The sequence below is a fragment of the Arachis hypogaea genome, chromosome 20 (assembly GCF_003086295.3).
Source record: "Arachis hypogaea cultivar Tifrunner chromosome 20, arahy.Tifrunner.gnm2.J5K5, whole genome shotgun sequence".
Taxonomy (NCBI): domain Eukaryota; kingdom Viridiplantae; phylum Streptophyta; class Magnoliopsida; order Fabales; family Fabaceae; genus Arachis; species Arachis hypogaea.
This window is the reverse complement of record NC_092055.1, coordinates 39,630,259-39,647,004: the sequence shown is the minus strand read 5'-3', so window position 1 is coordinate 39,647,004 and position 16,746 is coordinate 39,630,259. Positions and strand designations below refer to the sequence as shown.

The window sequence follows — 16,746 nt, the reverse complement described above, 5'->3', positions numbered from 1 at the left end:
TGTATTAAATCATTATGGTATGCCTAGCAATGAGGAAGGAGCTAGGGGATGTGGTAACTTGCGAGTGAAGCAAGGGAAAAAGGTTATGATCAATGATGATCAGATATGATTATATGAGATATGGAGGATGACGGTGGAAGTACCGTGTAAGCCATGAGCCGAAAGGCTATAATTATTGATAAATGGCCGGTTCTTGATTGAACCATGGGCCGGATGGCTGAGTTATTGTCGGGTTACGACAAAGCCATTAATGTTTATGGCAGAGTATAAATGCATATACGATTAATGAATGAATGTGTTAAATGGATAATAATGGAAAATGTTGAAATGTGATGTGTGACCCCGGGTAGTAGGCAGTGGCGTTGTCCACTTGCTCCGGTTATGAGACAGAAAAGGATGTTTATGATAAATGAGTTTAATTATGGAGTTTTGAATGAATGCATTTGTGATACCTGGGTAGTAGTAAGGGTTGTGGTTCGTCCCACTTGCTCCAGGTTAATGTTTGAGATTTGATAACAATGAGGATCTATAATATGAATTGAGATTGAATGAATAATGATGAAAGATGTCAAATGTAAGCATGCTTGTATTTTCTCTCTGGTTGTAAGGGTGACAGGGCACCGATACCCTCTAATGGCGACAGGGCGCAGATACCCTCTAATGGCGACAGGGCGCAGATACCCTCTAATGATATTAATACGCAACAGAGAGACTGTGCCCGGGTTAGCTACCGGACATGTCGGGTTGGCTTGATAACCGACAGATGATATCATCAGCCATAGGGCAGGCATTCATCATTTGCATATGTTTGAATTGTTTGGGTTTGCCATTTGTTTTGGATTTCTACATCATATATGCCATGTTACCTGACTATATGCTACTTGTTCTACTTGTACCATATTTGTGTATTACTTGCCTGAATTGCTTGTGTTTGTACAACTGAGATGCCCTCATGCTGGTGTCGGTGGGTGTGAGGGCTGTTCTTGATGGGATGAACTGATGATGCGATTGCATGATGATGATGATTATTGAATGAGATAATCGGAGCTCCCTGGGTAGATGCAGTGATGTAGTTTCACTAGCTCCAGGCGAGGGTATGATGTATTGATATAGAATTGCTGAGGCAGAACAACTGGTGATGGTTTTGCTTATAATTCTGAGTCTGATTCGTGGAAGAGTCAGCGAGTTGGGAAATATGTGAAACATGAATTAGATTTAGCACTCCCTTATGACAGTTGCCTATTCATGGATTAGCGAGAACCTAGGATGAATATTTGGTGAAGAAGTTTAGGATGCTTAGTGAGTTTTTATTGCAGTGCATTGTATCTATTTGGCACTTTTACCGTACTGGGAACCCATGGGCCCGGGGTTCTCATTCCGTATATATCTCTTGTTTTTCAGATACAGGTCCAGGTGCTCAGAAGTGAGTTGTGGGTCGTCTGAGAGACGGCAAAGATCTTTATTTCCTCTACTTTGTGTTTTGATTAGAATCTCTCCACCTTTGTTTTGAAAGATTATATTATGTATTGAACTCTTTCGGAACTTGCCTATAGAGGCTCTTATGTTTCCTTTGGGAGAGATTAGGATATGCTGTTGTCATCTACTTTCATACTGTATCCTAGCCGGCCTAAACTTCGCGGGTCGCGACTAGTGGCTATTTACTTATGTTATATATATCTATCTCTTAATCTCCTTTATGCCTTGTCCGTATATCGCGTTTGGCTTAGCAGTTTAACTTTTCGTTGTCGAAGCGTGAGTGATACGCCTTCGCGATTTTATTTCTACTCTTTTCAGGCTTCTCGATTAATACTCTTTTCAAAATTACCTATATTTATATATTAAAAATCCACCTGAGAGTCGTACCACCGTAATATCATTGACTTATGACTCGAGCATAAGGATTTGAGTATTAGGGTGTTACATTATGGTATCAGAGCAGTTCGTCCTCGTGAGCCTGAGGGATGGAACTGCTTATGCTTCAATGCATACTCTGAGTCTGTGCCTGTGCTAGTTAGCGTATCTAACTGATACATCTAGCATGAAGTCCATGAGTGTACCTTTGGTACTTGAAGCATTATACTTTCGATATTGAGACTGATCAACTTAATATCGATTGTTTAGTGTGTATAGGAACCAGATGGCGCCTCGTGGACCCGATCGTAGACGTGAAAGAGACCGTACTAATACGCAGGAATCGGAAATTAACCCGAATAACCCGGTAAACCTTATGGCTGCGTTGGAGAATATGACTGCTGCTATGCAGGCCACTACGGAGGCTCTTGGGCAACAGATAAACAATAATGGCAATAGCGGAAGGGAAGCTCAGGGCCTGATGACACTGGCGACTTTCTTAAAGGTTAATCCACCTAAGTTCAAGGGAACCACCAATCCGACTGAAGCTAATACTTGGTTTCAGGCCATGGAGCGAGCACTGCAAGCGCAGTTGGTACCTGAAGAGCAGTGTGTTGAATTTGCCACCCATCTACTCACGGGAGAAGCATCGCATTGGTGGCAAGGGGTTCGACGCCTCCTATAACAGGGGAATGATCTTATCACTTGGGATGCCTTCCAGGTGGAATTCTATAAGAAGTACTTTCTGAATTTCGCCAGGACAGCCAAGGAATAGGAGTTACTGCAGCTAAAGCAAGGTGCTATGTCCGTATTTGAGTATACAGACAAATTTGAGGAGCTATTCAGATTTTTCCGCATGTGTCAAGGAGCTCTGGGAGACTTCGAGGAATGAAAATGCATTAAGTATGAAGGAGGGCTCCGGAGCGACATCTTAAGTTCAGTGGGACCAATGGAGATCCGAACTTTTTCAGAGTTCGTGAATAAGAGCAGAATTGCTGAAGAGTGTGTGAAAAGGAGGGTTGCAGAGAAAGGAAGTCATAGAAAGCACAACCAAGGATTCGCACCAAGGGGTCGAGAGTTTAAGGAGAGAGGATAAGTACAACACTTTCCCCAAGGACAGACTAACTTTGCGACGAGTGAGGAGTCCCAAAGGAATGGTAAGGAAAAGCGGGCAGCGGCTGCTTCTGATGCTTCGAGCTGTCAGAGATGTGGGAGTCATCACCCAAATGGGCCGTGCCGATTGGGGTTAGGTATATGTTACAAGTGCGGGTTACCAGGGCATGTATCAAGAAATTGCCAACAAGGAGAGAGTCAGGATGCGGGCCGATTGCGACAGTAAGATTGAGGTAATTGCAATAATCAGGCTTAAAGGACAGTGCGTGATTTTATAATACCGCCTGTACAGTAAAACTGGGAATGTCAAGCTTAATATTAGACTGAGAAGCAAACCGGATGGTCCGAGTAAGGATTTGCCTTACTACAAATTGATAAATGCCTGAGATGTAAATGATTTTCTATTGAGAATGATGTGTTGTGTTTGTTATGTAGTTGGTTGATTTCTGGATTTTTGGTGAAACGGATTGAACCCGTGACTTTTAGTTCCTTTGATTTAAATAGATAAAGAATGGTCCTAAATGATGGATTTGGAAACGTTGGTTTGAAATGCCAGTCATGCTAAGTTGTGGTTGTGAGGAAGTAAGTGATAGAACTCGTACTAGACGAGAGATCAGAATAAAGCAGCGGAAACTTGTGGAAGCAGTAACACAGGATAGCTACGAATAAGAGCTGTAAAAGTTTACTATAGTATCTTATGTTTAAATACTAGAAGGGTTAAGTGGGTTACTGCAAGTAATGATCCCCAATAGTTGGAATTGATTGCGGCTGCGAGCTTTGATAGTTCTAAAGCGGATGAGGAAATTATCATTGATGCATAATTAGATTTAGATGATGAGAGAGTGCAAGTTGTCGTGTTTGAGAGATGAGTACCATGATATTTGGTCATAGTGACCTTGGAATTAGATTGAGATTTATAATGATTAGTTTTGAAGGACGAATGTGAAAACCACTAAATTAGAATGTTGATGCGGTACTGAGATTGGTTTGAGGGAACCCGTGACGGGTGGTAAACCCCAATTTTTGGGGAGGTACTGTTGAAAATTATTCCCCAACAATTTGAAAGAGCATTGGTTATGGTTTTGAAGATGATTTTTGATATGAGTAACTTTAACAAAAGAGATGTGTCTCGAATGCTTTTATAGATTGTTAAAGGAAAGCGGATTCTTATGATTTTGTTAAATTGTTAATTCCAACTCATTTGCTTTCTAGAAATGAAAGGGGTTTCTGATTGATGAGTCAGAGACTTTATAACAGCAAGTCATGTGGAAATTCGAGGGTTTGAGAATAAGAAAGTAAGTTTAGAGGCTATGCTTGGAGTTGAGCTGTGATTAGTGGTAATTGGCTTGGCAGAGAGCGAGGATAGTGATGGAGTATCATTAAGGTGTGGTGATGATCTTTGATTGATTACAGTGATGTGGGGCGATGGCTGTGATTAACGACGATGGTAATATTATTGATGACATGATTTGAGATTTAATAGGGTGAGTTGATGAGACGATAAAAGTAAGGAACGAGACTATTGGTCGGCGTTGGACAAATGACCGAAGACCTTGAATATAGAGAAGTCAGAGCGCGGCAACGGAAGCGCGTAGAACAAAAGGACCTTGGGGCTATTATGCGTTGGATATAGAGGCAGACTATGCTCGCGTACTCGCAGTGATGGATGGAATTTTCGAGGGCGAAAATTTCTGTTAGGGGGGTAGAATGTAATACCCGGTCTAACCGAAATTAATTAAATAATATGTTAAATGGGAGCGAATATGGTTGGAAGATTTGGCAATTGGAATTTGATGATTTAAATATGATATTTGGATTCAGTGAATTTTTCCGAGTTAGAAAATATAGTTTTCTGCGCAAAAGCGCGCAGTGGAATTTTGACCGGCAGTACCGGCTGAGATCTGTCTGGTACTACAGCTGAGAAAATTGATTATGAGTAAATAAGATTAAGAAATGAGGAATTATAATTAGGAAAGGTAGAAATATTTGAAGCGCGATTTAGAGCGCTAATCTTAAAGGTTTTGGTCCAAAATTGGGCCAACGGACAAAAATAAGTGAACCGGGCCTAAGTGGGCCCAAGACCCAACATATATAAACATTAGTTATGAGTATTTCAACTCATTTTTCCCTAAAGAAGGGGTGCTGGGCGCTGATTTGAGAAGAGAGAAGAGAAGAGAGAAAACCTAACTCTCTTTGATCTTCAAACCACCATAACTTGAGCTACGGAGCTCCGATTGACGAGCCGTTTGCGGCCACGCGTCGCTCTTCTCATCCTCTACAATTCTATCTAAGTTTTGTGGTGAGTATTCTATTTATCTCTGTCCAGTTTTCGAAATTCCACACTGTTACACGTTTTTGGGTAATTAGTGTTGAAATCTTGTGATTTTGGGTGTTTAAGGATACTCCAACATGGATTCTAAGTGGGTTCTATCCCTACTTCATATGGGCTGAGGTAAGAAGTTCTCAAACCCTTGTGATTTGTCATTTTTATGAGTCCTAGGTTGATGTATGTATGTGATATTGGTTATGTTAGTGTATTTGGTGATGTTGGTGCACAATTGGGAGATTGGTATTGCTTGAGGAGCTTTGGTGAGGCTTGGAGCTAAGGTTGGTGAAGACTTCCATAGAAGAGGCTCAATTGGTTTGGCTACAAGAGGTACGGTTTAAGTTTCATTTAAGTACCGTGTGTTGTGATGAGAATTCCTAGGCTAGATGCCCCTAGGATTAAGTTTGGATTGTGTAAATGGTTGGTGCTAATATGCATAGTTGGTATGTAATGTGAATTAATGATTTGGGTTGAGAATTGTGTGGCCTTGTATACTTGGTGTATTGAGAATTTGATGTACTGGGTAATGAGTATTGATTTGTGGTTTATGCATTTAAATTATGAAATTGGGCCGGAGGCCGTGAATTTTGGGCCGGAGGCCGGAAAAAGGCAAGAAAGGTAAGTTGATGTGTGCATTGTATGATGACACAAGTGATTGGATGAATTTCAGATAATGAATATATGAATGATTGGGTTGGTTATTGAATAATAAGGTTTGAGGAGTTGAGGTGTGGGATTTGGTAAATTTGGGTGCAATTATATAGATGAGGTATATTTGGTTTTGGTTGAAATATATTATATGGTCATATATGTGATTATGATTATTGATGCCTTGATGGTATGATGATGCACTAGAGATATGTATGTCGTGATATATGCTTGAGGAATGATTAATGTTGATTTGTGGGTGAAGCCGCGTGATAGTGAGTACAATATTGATTATGTATAATGATGGTTGATTGGAAATAGTGTTGTTGAAATTTGGCATGAGAACGAGTATATGATATGTAAATGTGTTTGAGTTTGAGAAAGTGTCAACGTGCGAGTTGAGGAGGTTTGATGTTGATTTTGGTATATTTTGATTGATTTCAAAGAAAAGGCTGAAATTGGCATGTTTTGATTGATTGATTTTGAAAAGAGTTGAAAATGGCTTGTTTTGAAAATGGCACTTTGTGGTTTTGTATGAAAACATGATTTTTGGGCATACTTTGACGGGACATAACCTGGACTACGGATCTCTGTTTTCTACCAAATCTGTTTAGAAATGCAATTGGATCCGAGATGTCCATACCGTTCGAAGAACGGGTGAAAAATGATTTAAAATGAGAGAGTTATGTCCGTCAGAAGATTGGGGGTTGAATCTGTAAATTCTGCAGCTTTTAACTTGGAAAATTTTTAGCAGAACGACCCTACGCGCGTAGGCGCACCTGGCGCGTGCGCGCCGTTCTTCCAGAAAGCACCATCCACGCGTGCGCGTGGTGTGCACGGGCGCGTCGATGCGCTGTACCAAATGCCCAGCCATTTTCCAGAGAGTTGTGCCAGAGTTGTGCCAGTTTTGTGCCTGGGCGCAAGAGCACCCACGCGTACACGTGGCTGACGCTTGCGCACCGTTTGGATATTTTTCAACCCGCGCGTATAACGCTTGCGCGTCGATGAGTTTTTTGCCATCCACGCGTGCGCGTGGAGTACGCGTGCGCGTGGCTCTGTTTTCATGCCAAAGTTGATTTTTGAGTTTTAAAGCCAAACCTCATACTTTTAAGCCTCCGATCTCACCCCTTATGTATTAAATCATTATGGTATGCCTAGCAATGAGGAAGGAGCTAGGGGATGTGGTAACTTGCGAGTGAAGCAAGGGAAAAAGGTTATGATCAATGATGATCAGATATGATTATATGAGATATGGAGGATGACGGTGGAAGTACCGTGTAAGCCATGAGCCGAAAGGCTATAATTATTGATAAATGGCCGGTTCTTGATTGAACCATGGGCCGGATGGCTGAGTTATTGTCGGGTTACGGCAAAGCCATTAATGTTTATGGCTGAGTATAAATGCATATACGATTAATGAATGAATGTGTTAAATGGATAATAATGGAAAATGTTGAAATGTGATGTGTGACCCCGGGTAGTAGGCAGTGGCGTTGTCCACTTGCTCCGGTTATGAGACAGAAAAGGATGTTTATGATAAATGAGTTTAATTATGGAGTTTTGAATGAATGTATTTGTGATACCTGGGTAGTAGTAAGGGTTGTGGTTCGTCCCACTTGCTCCAGGTTAATGTTTGAGATTTGATAACAATGAGGATTTATAATATGAATTGAGATTGAATGAATAATGATGAAAGATGTCAAATGTAAGCATGCTTGTATTTTCTCTCTGGTTGTAAGGGTGACAGGGCACCGATACCCTCTAATGGCGACAGGGCGCAGATACCCTCTAATGGCGACAGGGCGCAGATACCCTCTAATGGTGACAGGGCACATATTCCCTCTAATGATATTAATACGCAACAGAGAGACTGTGCCCGGGTTAGCTACCGGACATGTCGGGTTGGCTTGATAACCGACAGATGATATCATCAGCCATAGGGCAGGCATTCATCATTTGCATATGTTTGAATTGTTTGGGTTTGCCATTTGTTTTGGATTTCTACATCATATATGCCATGTTACCTGACTATATGCTACTTGTTCTACTTGTACCATATTTGTGTATTACTTGCCTGAATTGCTTGTGTTTGTACAACTGAGATGCCCTCATGCTGGTGTCGGTGGGTGTGAGGGCTGTTCTTGATGGGATGAACTGATGATGCGATTGCATGATGATGATGATTATTGAATGAGATAATCGGAGCTCCCTGGGTAGATGCAGTGATGTAGTTTCACTAGCTCCAGGCGAGGGTATGATGTATTGATATAGAATTGCTGAGGCAGAACAACTGGTGATGGTTTTGCTTATAATTCTGAGTCTGATTCGTGGAAGAGTCAGCGAGTTGGGAAATATGTGAAACATGAATTAGATTTAGCACTCCCTTATGACAGTTGCCTATTCATGGATTAGCGAGAACCTAGGATGAATATTTGGTGAAGAAGTTTAGGATGCTTAGTGAGTTTTTATTGCAGTGCATTGTATCTATTTGGCACTTTTACCGTACTGGGAACCCATGGGCCCGGGGTTCTCATTCCGTATATATCTCTTGTTTTTCAGATACAGGTCCAGGTGCTCAGAAGTGAGTTGTGGGTCGTCTGAGAGACGGCAAAGATCTTTATTTCCTCTACTTTGTGTTTTGATTAGAATCTCTCCACCTTTGTTTTGAAAAGATTATATTATGTATTGAACTCTTTCGGAACTTGCCTATAGAGGCTCTTATGTTTCCTTTGGGAGAGATTAGGATATGCTGTTGTCATCTACTTTCATACTGTATCCTAGCCGGCCTAAACTTCGCGGGTCGCGACTAGTGGCTATTTACTTATGTTATATATATCTATCTCTTAATCTCCTTTATGCCTTGTCCGTATATCGCGTTTGGCTTAGCAGTTTAACTTTTCGTTGTCGAAGCGTGAGTGATACGCCTTCGCGATTTTATTTCTACTCTTTTCAGGCTTCTCGATTAATACTCTTTTCGAAATTACCTATATTTATATATTAAAAATCCACCTGAGAGTCGTACCACCGTAATATCATTGACTTATGACTCGAGCATAAGGATTTGAGTATTAGGGTGTTACACTAAAGGTGTATAAAACAATCTACTCTTGTAGCTAACCACTATTAGAATTAGCCTAAATATAAACATAAACCTAGTCTAGAATTAAACTAAATATAGAGAGTATAATCCCCAAGCAACATTGGTTTACAAGGAAATACATGAGCACAGACTGGACATTAGTTGTTCAATTCTTCTAAAATCCATTCAACGTTTTCTCTTTCTCCTGGCGGCTTGTTCTGCTAAGACCTACAGAATGGTTAATGCTTAATCAAGTCACAAAATTGTCATGTTGGCAGATCTTATGATTGTACCTATGTTTTAATTTATTGTTCCTTGTTTATCAACATTTAATTCTTCTACATGATGAGTTTTGGCCTTGTGTCATGAAAATTAAGTGGGGTGTTTTATAGCATTGTTAATTTGTTATTTTTATGTTGGGTGAAATGAGTATCCCAATAACTTAATAAAGAAATATTATATCCACACTCAGCTTCTTTATATATGAACATTAACTCTTTCTCTTTATCCTTCATGATTTAATGAGTGAATATTACACAAAAATTCTTGTTGTTTCATACAAGTCAGTATAGCAGATGAGAAATGAAAGAAATCATAGCTTGCATTAAATTAATGCAGAAGTTAATAGGTATAAATGCATTAATAGTGGGAAAGTTAGTTAATGGAAAGTAAGGACCAACTTATCCCGTACTAATTCTGAACTAATCAACTCTAACAATTCTAATAGAATTCTAACTTACTAAATAAGTCATATAAATGTGTAATAGTCCGAGACTGATGAGGGAAAAAACGATTCCACACAAACTCACCGGCAAGTGTACCGGGTCGCATCAAGCAACTTTAGTGAGCGATCAGTTTAGTCAAGCAGATAGTGATGAATTGAATGAAAATTAGATAACCGAATGTAAATTTGCAGGGAATTTAAATTGCAGAATGTAAATTGCAGAAGCTTAAATGACATGAAAAGTAAATTGCATCAAATGTAAAGGGAATTGGGTGCAGAGAAATTAAACAAGAAGTAAATCAGAACTCAGAACAATTGCATAAGATTTAAATTTCATGAAAAGTAAATTCATATCACAGCAAACTCAAATGTAAAGTTGCAGAAAGTAAATGTGTATAAGAGAATTGCAGGAATTGGAATGTCTTTGAAATAAAACTGAATTCAATACTGGAATGTAACAATTGCAGAAAGATAAAAGTGTATTCAACTATGCTAAGCTCTCTGGAGTCTCTAATCCTCCAAGAGAGATCTGGAGTCTCTAATCCTCCAGTCTGGCCCTCCTATTCTAATCCTACTCCTACTGTGCGTTCTGCTATTGCATCCTAACTGAGCTCTCTCTTTAAAATGAAAATGATGCCTTTATATAGGCTTTACAAAATGAAAATGAAATTAAAATTGAAAACAAATTACAGTTCAAATGAAATTCCTAGTCTAACTGTTTCTTGTGCCTTTGAGTCATGTCAATGGGCTCTGCTTGCTTTGGAGCTTCAATGGGCTTTAAATCAGATGAATTGAGCCAAAGTTCTACTCCCAGGAGAACGTAGCGTTTTAAAATTGAGCGCAGCGTTCATTCACCCATGCGTACGCGTCCCTCACGCTTGCGCGTGCTTTTGCAATTTTGCCCATCGACGCGTACGCGTCACCCACGCGTACGCGTCCCTTGCAGCTTTAACTTAGTGAGCACTACGTTTGCTTAATGAGCGCTGCCCCACATGTGCGCGTCATGCACGCGTGTACGTGGGTAGCAAAAATCTCAATTCCATGCTTCAGCGCCAGCCATGCGTGCGCGTGCTTTGTCCCAGGTGCACCATCGACGCGTGCGCGTCAAGCACGCGTGTGCGTCGTTTACAAAACTTTGCCTTCAAATTTTAACTTGCTCGAAAACGCTGGCTTAGTGAACGTAGCATTCTTTGTGCAAATGAATGCTGATTGTGAAAACGGAGCACGCTTTCTTGATTTAGTAATGGGCCACGCTTTTAAAAGCGTGGCCTAAGGCTCCAAAGTGTGCCCAAACTCCAAAATGTGCCCCAGAATCTTTCTTTTCTCCTTTTTAGCTTATTTTGTGCTTTTTCCTTTTTTCCCACTTATTTTCTACAAAATTTATAAAATCAAAAGATTAAAGAAATATACCATTTAAGCACAAAAGCATTCAATATTTAAGCACTAATCATTAATTTCTTGTATGAAAAAGCATAGAAAAACATGACATGATAACATGTCATCAGAGACTCAGATTGTTAAAACTTTAAAGTTGCAATAAATTGTGACCATTTGCATAAAAAATGGATTTCTTTTTTAGAGATAGATAACTCATTAATGTTCAATGGCAAATGAAATGTACCTGCTAGATCCTGAAAATGTTTTCATGCCTTGGATAAAGGTTTGTACTTACTCATCAACATGGTGCTAATTGTTACTCATTAATTTTGAGTGCATTAAATTGAAAAATAAGAGTGCAGCTAGCTAGCAGAAAGATATAAATGGTTGCTGCAAGGACTATGGTTGGAATTGGAGAATAAAGCCAAAAACGGTACTATTCAATGGAATATTGGGATGGAAATTGAGTTTCTTTAATGTTGATGGATTGTGACCCATTAAAATTCCCTTCCCTCTTTTTGTTCCTATTCTTCTCCTTTTTTCAAAAAATAATTAATTAAATGCATTTTTCTTGAATTGGAATATTCTCTCCTTCAAAAAATTTCCTCAAATTAAAACAAGCAAGTAACCTCAAACAAACAAGTAACCTCAAACAAAGAAAGCTTATACCTTCTTCTCTTCTTGTCAATTTTTGTTCAGTCAACTATCAAACAAGAACACATTCAAATAATTAGAAGAAAGCAACAAAATTTGGAGAGAAGAATGTTAGAGAGAAGAAAATTTAACTCAAAAGGTAAGGAATAAAGCTATAGAAATGAATATAATAATAATAATAATAAAATCATGATTTATTATTTGTAGTGAATGCACACGTGTGTACATATCATATCCATTTTGCAACTTGCATCACAAAATGCACAAAATTTTATGAAACTAATAGGGAACATGTAATGTAATGTGAGAAGAGGCGTATCCCTAAAGTTATAACTAAACTTTGGTGGTTAATAAGCTCTGACAATTAGAAATATTAAGCAGCAATTTATTTGGAAGATACTGCTTGCAAATTATTGAAAGGGCAAAATGGGTTATCAACAATGTCATTGAGTTCCATTGTGTTCTCATTTGTGAATGGTGGATTAGAGGGACGTGCAATATTCTCTTCCTTCTTTGTTAGCATCTGTAGTGCCCTTGACATGGTTGGCCTCAAGGAAGGGTTCTCTTGTGTGCATAGAAGTCCCATGTGCACCACTCTTAAAATCTCATCTTTTTTATTAATATTATTGTTATCAGAAACTAGATTTGGATCAAATAGCTCTTCTGCTGTCCCTAATTGGAAACGCCTCCATGTCTAATTTTATTACAATATATTAAATTGGATCAATGGAAGAAACAAAAGTTAGTTCATTATGCACATGCAGTCTTGGCTCATTAGACATTCTAGAAAATAGTTACCAGTATAACTATACTGTTTGAGTATTCTGTTGATTTGCTTCTGTTATTCTGTCTCTCAGTAACTATTTCTAAGACTAACACACCAAAATTATATACATCTGCCTTTTCTGTTAACTGACCATGAGTGAGGTACTCTGGAGCCATGTAACCCCTGCAGCACCACTTAAGAAAATGAGATGTTGCTGGCTTTTATATCTCTGTGAATTATCCTAGTTTTTGAATTCTCATGCAGGTAAACCAATCCTTCAGTTGTCCTAATGATAATGTCATATCTCTTATCCCAATTCAGTTCTCTTCCCTTGACTCTATCTAAAACAAGAGATTGGGATAATATTTTATGACACTTGTTATAAAATGGAGGCATTTTTAAAACCATAGTTTAGTAGTTACCAAAAATAAATTGATGAAGACTTTTGTTTGGTAGAAATTCATATATGAGCAAGCTTTTGGGTCCAGAACAGTTGCATCCTAACAACCTCACAAGATTCTTATGCTCCACGCTACTAATTATGTTGATTTCATTGTTGAAATCTGCTGCTCTATGCCTGTTGTTGAAGTACAACCTCTTGATGGCAATTTTTCTTTCATCAGGCAGAACACCCTGCAACATGGATTCGTAAGAGTGGTTTTGATATGCAAAATGGTGGGGGAGGGGAAGTAGGTGTTATGTGGAAGAGAATTTACTCTATAAACCGATCCAAATCCTCTTTGTCCAAGCTTGTTTTCTTCGTTGAAAGAGTTGGTAGCCTTCTCCAGTATAGAGTACTTGAAATTTAAACTGTTGCGGTGAAGTGTCTTAGCCAACTTCTCTGCATCATTTGAACCTAGAAAAGGAGAACAATTTAGATAATAAACAAAATTTGTGAATCCTCAATAACTTATGAATACATAGTAAGAGCAAATTCAGCTTTGTATCCCTTAGAGGATTTGGAACGTTGTTGTTTTCTATTTTTTGAACATTCTTTAAAGAAAATAAGTCAGTTACCTCTTCTTTTTCTTTGAATGTATCTATCTTTCCTTATATAGACCCCAATAGCTATTCCAACTACCAAAACAATCACTGCACTAACTACTGCAACCACTATCACTATAAGAGTACCTGCACAAACCAGCAAAATGAACTACTCGGGAATGTAAATATTTATCTTTATCAGGTACAAAATAAGTTTCTCACAACATTAGAAGAGTAACATCAATTCATCATGATATGCAATAATTGAGACAAGATAATTTTAGCCTTTAGCATGTTGGTCCATTAGGGACAATTGAAATTAGGTAGCACAATAGGATTAGATAAGATTAGATAGAATTAGTTAATGACTGTTTATTAGATAAGAGTATTATTGTAATGGATATCCTTAGATGCTCAGTCAAATTCCATATCTAGACACTAATGAGTTTTTAAAGATAATCTAATTATCACAACAATAAAAAACAAAGTGAAATTATCTTTCAAATTACATGATCCCAAAGGTAAAATTTTGTGACAGAAAATGAAAAGCTTACTGGATATTCACTAGTAAGATTAGGCTTGTAAAAATCATAAGCATGAGACATGTGGCTTGCCCTCAATTTGCTTTCAAATGCAATGGGAGCATCAGGACCAACAAGCATGGCAATAGCAGCAGCTCCTCCAGTAGGCCTAGCAGGTCCTTCGCCATAGACCTGAAAAATAGAAACATCCATTTCAGATGTCAGAGAATAACCCCCAACAATATAACACGTATGTTTGATTAGGAAATGATCTTACAGCACTGTCAGTGCAGACAACAAATCCATAGCGTCCATCCCACGAAGAAAACAGAAATGATTGATAGTTAAAAAAATTCATAATCAACTAATAATCAAGTGTTTCACAATAATTATGTGCATTGAATTCATCACTGTATTACTATTATTGGCCACTTAGAAAAAAGTAATAGCATTAACTAGTTGCAATCCAGAACAAGAAACATAGAACAAAAGAAATCAAATTTTGGAACATAAAAGATGTACGTTTTTTTTATAAAATAAGCGTATAGAAAAAAATTTTATGCTGCTGTTAGGCTCTGATTCCACCTTCTATGGGTTAATTCTAGTTCAGATTTTGGTAGGTTTTTATGATTTAGGAAAATTTGAAGTGGTTTATGAGTTGGAATAAAAAGAGCTTATGTCAACAAAAAAAAAAAAAAGAAAAGAAAATTCATAGATTAAATCAAGCTATCACAGATCGGAAAACCTAGATAGGAATATATATCACAGAAAATATGGATACTTGAATACATGGATGCAATAGTTGTTGAAAAGATAACCTGTGTGGCGAAGAGAGCACTGCGACAACGGCGATGAAGGGAGCAGACGCGCGACGAGAGCGGCGGAGAGGGCTCTGCGACGATGGTGACGAAGGGAGCAACGCGATGCAAGCAGCGCCGAAGGGGCTCGTGCGAAGCGAGCAGAGGCGGCAGCATCAGAGAAAAGAAGTAGCTCGTTGATGCCTTGACGGAGAGAGGAGAAGCTAGTTCGATAATGTGTGGTGTGAATGGAGCTCGATAAGGTGGGGACGTTTAACTCAATATTTCCGACGGAAAATTTTAAATTACAGATAGATTTTTTGTCTGTAATAATTTAATAAAACGCAGCGTTTTTGTCCATTTAATTACAGACGAATTTTCCGTCAGTAACCATTTCTCTCGAAAAAAAATTAATTTTTCCGACAAAATTATCAATGGATTCTCTTTTCTGTCTGTAATTTATGCTAATTCATTTTTTTTTGTTTCCGACAAAAAATTCCTCGCAAATTCTGTTTATATTTTCGTGGGATAAAATTCATCAGAAATATCCGTCTTAGTTTTCTAGTAGTGATTTATATATATGTCGTGTTAATGTGCCCTACAAAAATTTTAAATTTGTGTGTCTGCATATTCCATATTCTGCATCTTGTATTGTATCGTGTCCCATGTCCATACAAATCAATATCGTGCATTATAGATTTGAACAAATTATATTAATATGTTGACATTTGATATAAATCATTTTATATCTTTTTTATATTAATAATACATATTCTTTTTAAATTTATTTAAAAATATAGATAAAGAACAAAGTTATATCTACACTCTATTGTATTTAAGTAGATTTAAGTGTGTCTAAAAAATATATATTTTATTTTTTTAGATATAGTTAAATATAAAAGAAAGTGTATCGGATGAATATCTTCATTGAAATATATCCAACACGTATATACGATAATTTTATGAAATGTTTGTGATTCGTAGCTAACATATATATAAAAACTAAGTGATAATAATGATGGAAACTCACTCTTAGTAATATATATAAAGAATAAGTATGTGCTTTAGACAACAAAAAAAAAAAGTATGTGATGCTTAATTGCATGAAGAAAATATAAGATTTCGAATGAATACAAAATTGATACTCGTAATGATGAGCATATGCAGATTTGCACGACAATGATCACGAGCTAATAATCTTTCTGTAGCTTTCGTTATGAATGGAGTTTATTCAAATTAAATTAGGATGAAGATGATCTGATTCATAATATTTAAGATTTTTTAATTATAAATTAAAAAAATTACTTTCCAAAAAGATTATTAAAATTTTAATTTTCGAGATTCAACTTTTATTTTTGGGCGGGGACAAGTTCACGCACGCTTGGCGAATTTTATAAAATTCATAAAATTGGTCGCTTTCGCTGAACTTCAAATTCCTAAGTTTTTCTACGGTTGGAGAACATCATACTACACCACGGGTTTGTATGCATATGATTTAATTTCATTTTTCTTATGAGTTTTTAAGAGTATGTATTCTTAAAAAAACTAATGTGAAAGTACAAAAATTCCAAGTCATTTTTAAATACGGCTTATAGTACTCTTGTGTACTCTTGAAAACGATAATAAAAGTTATCATGGGTGGTGACGATGTTGAAGAAGCCATACTTGTTTGTTTAGTATTCAACTCCCCAATTTTTCTTCTCACCTAAATTAAACCAAATTAAAATTTTTTAAAATTAAGAGTTTTGATCATAGTATTTTTTTCCAAATTAAAAGCATAGAGGCGGTTGCGAAGCTTAGGAATTTGAAGTTCGCCGGAGATACAGTGACTTTTATAAATTTTATAAAGTTCGCCGGGTGCGACAAACTTGCCCTCATCCTAAAAAAAAGTTGAATCTTGGAAATT

General features: G+C 37.6%; 1 pseudogene; it reads right to left on the bottom strand.

The window, feature by feature from the left end:
* Positions 1-12,157: 12,157 nt before the first annotated feature.
* On the bottom strand, positions 12,158-15,017 carry LOC112785789 (cysteine-rich receptor-like protein kinase 2; annotated as a pseudogene).
* Between the last annotated feature and the right edge of the window lie 1,729 nt (positions 15,018-16,746).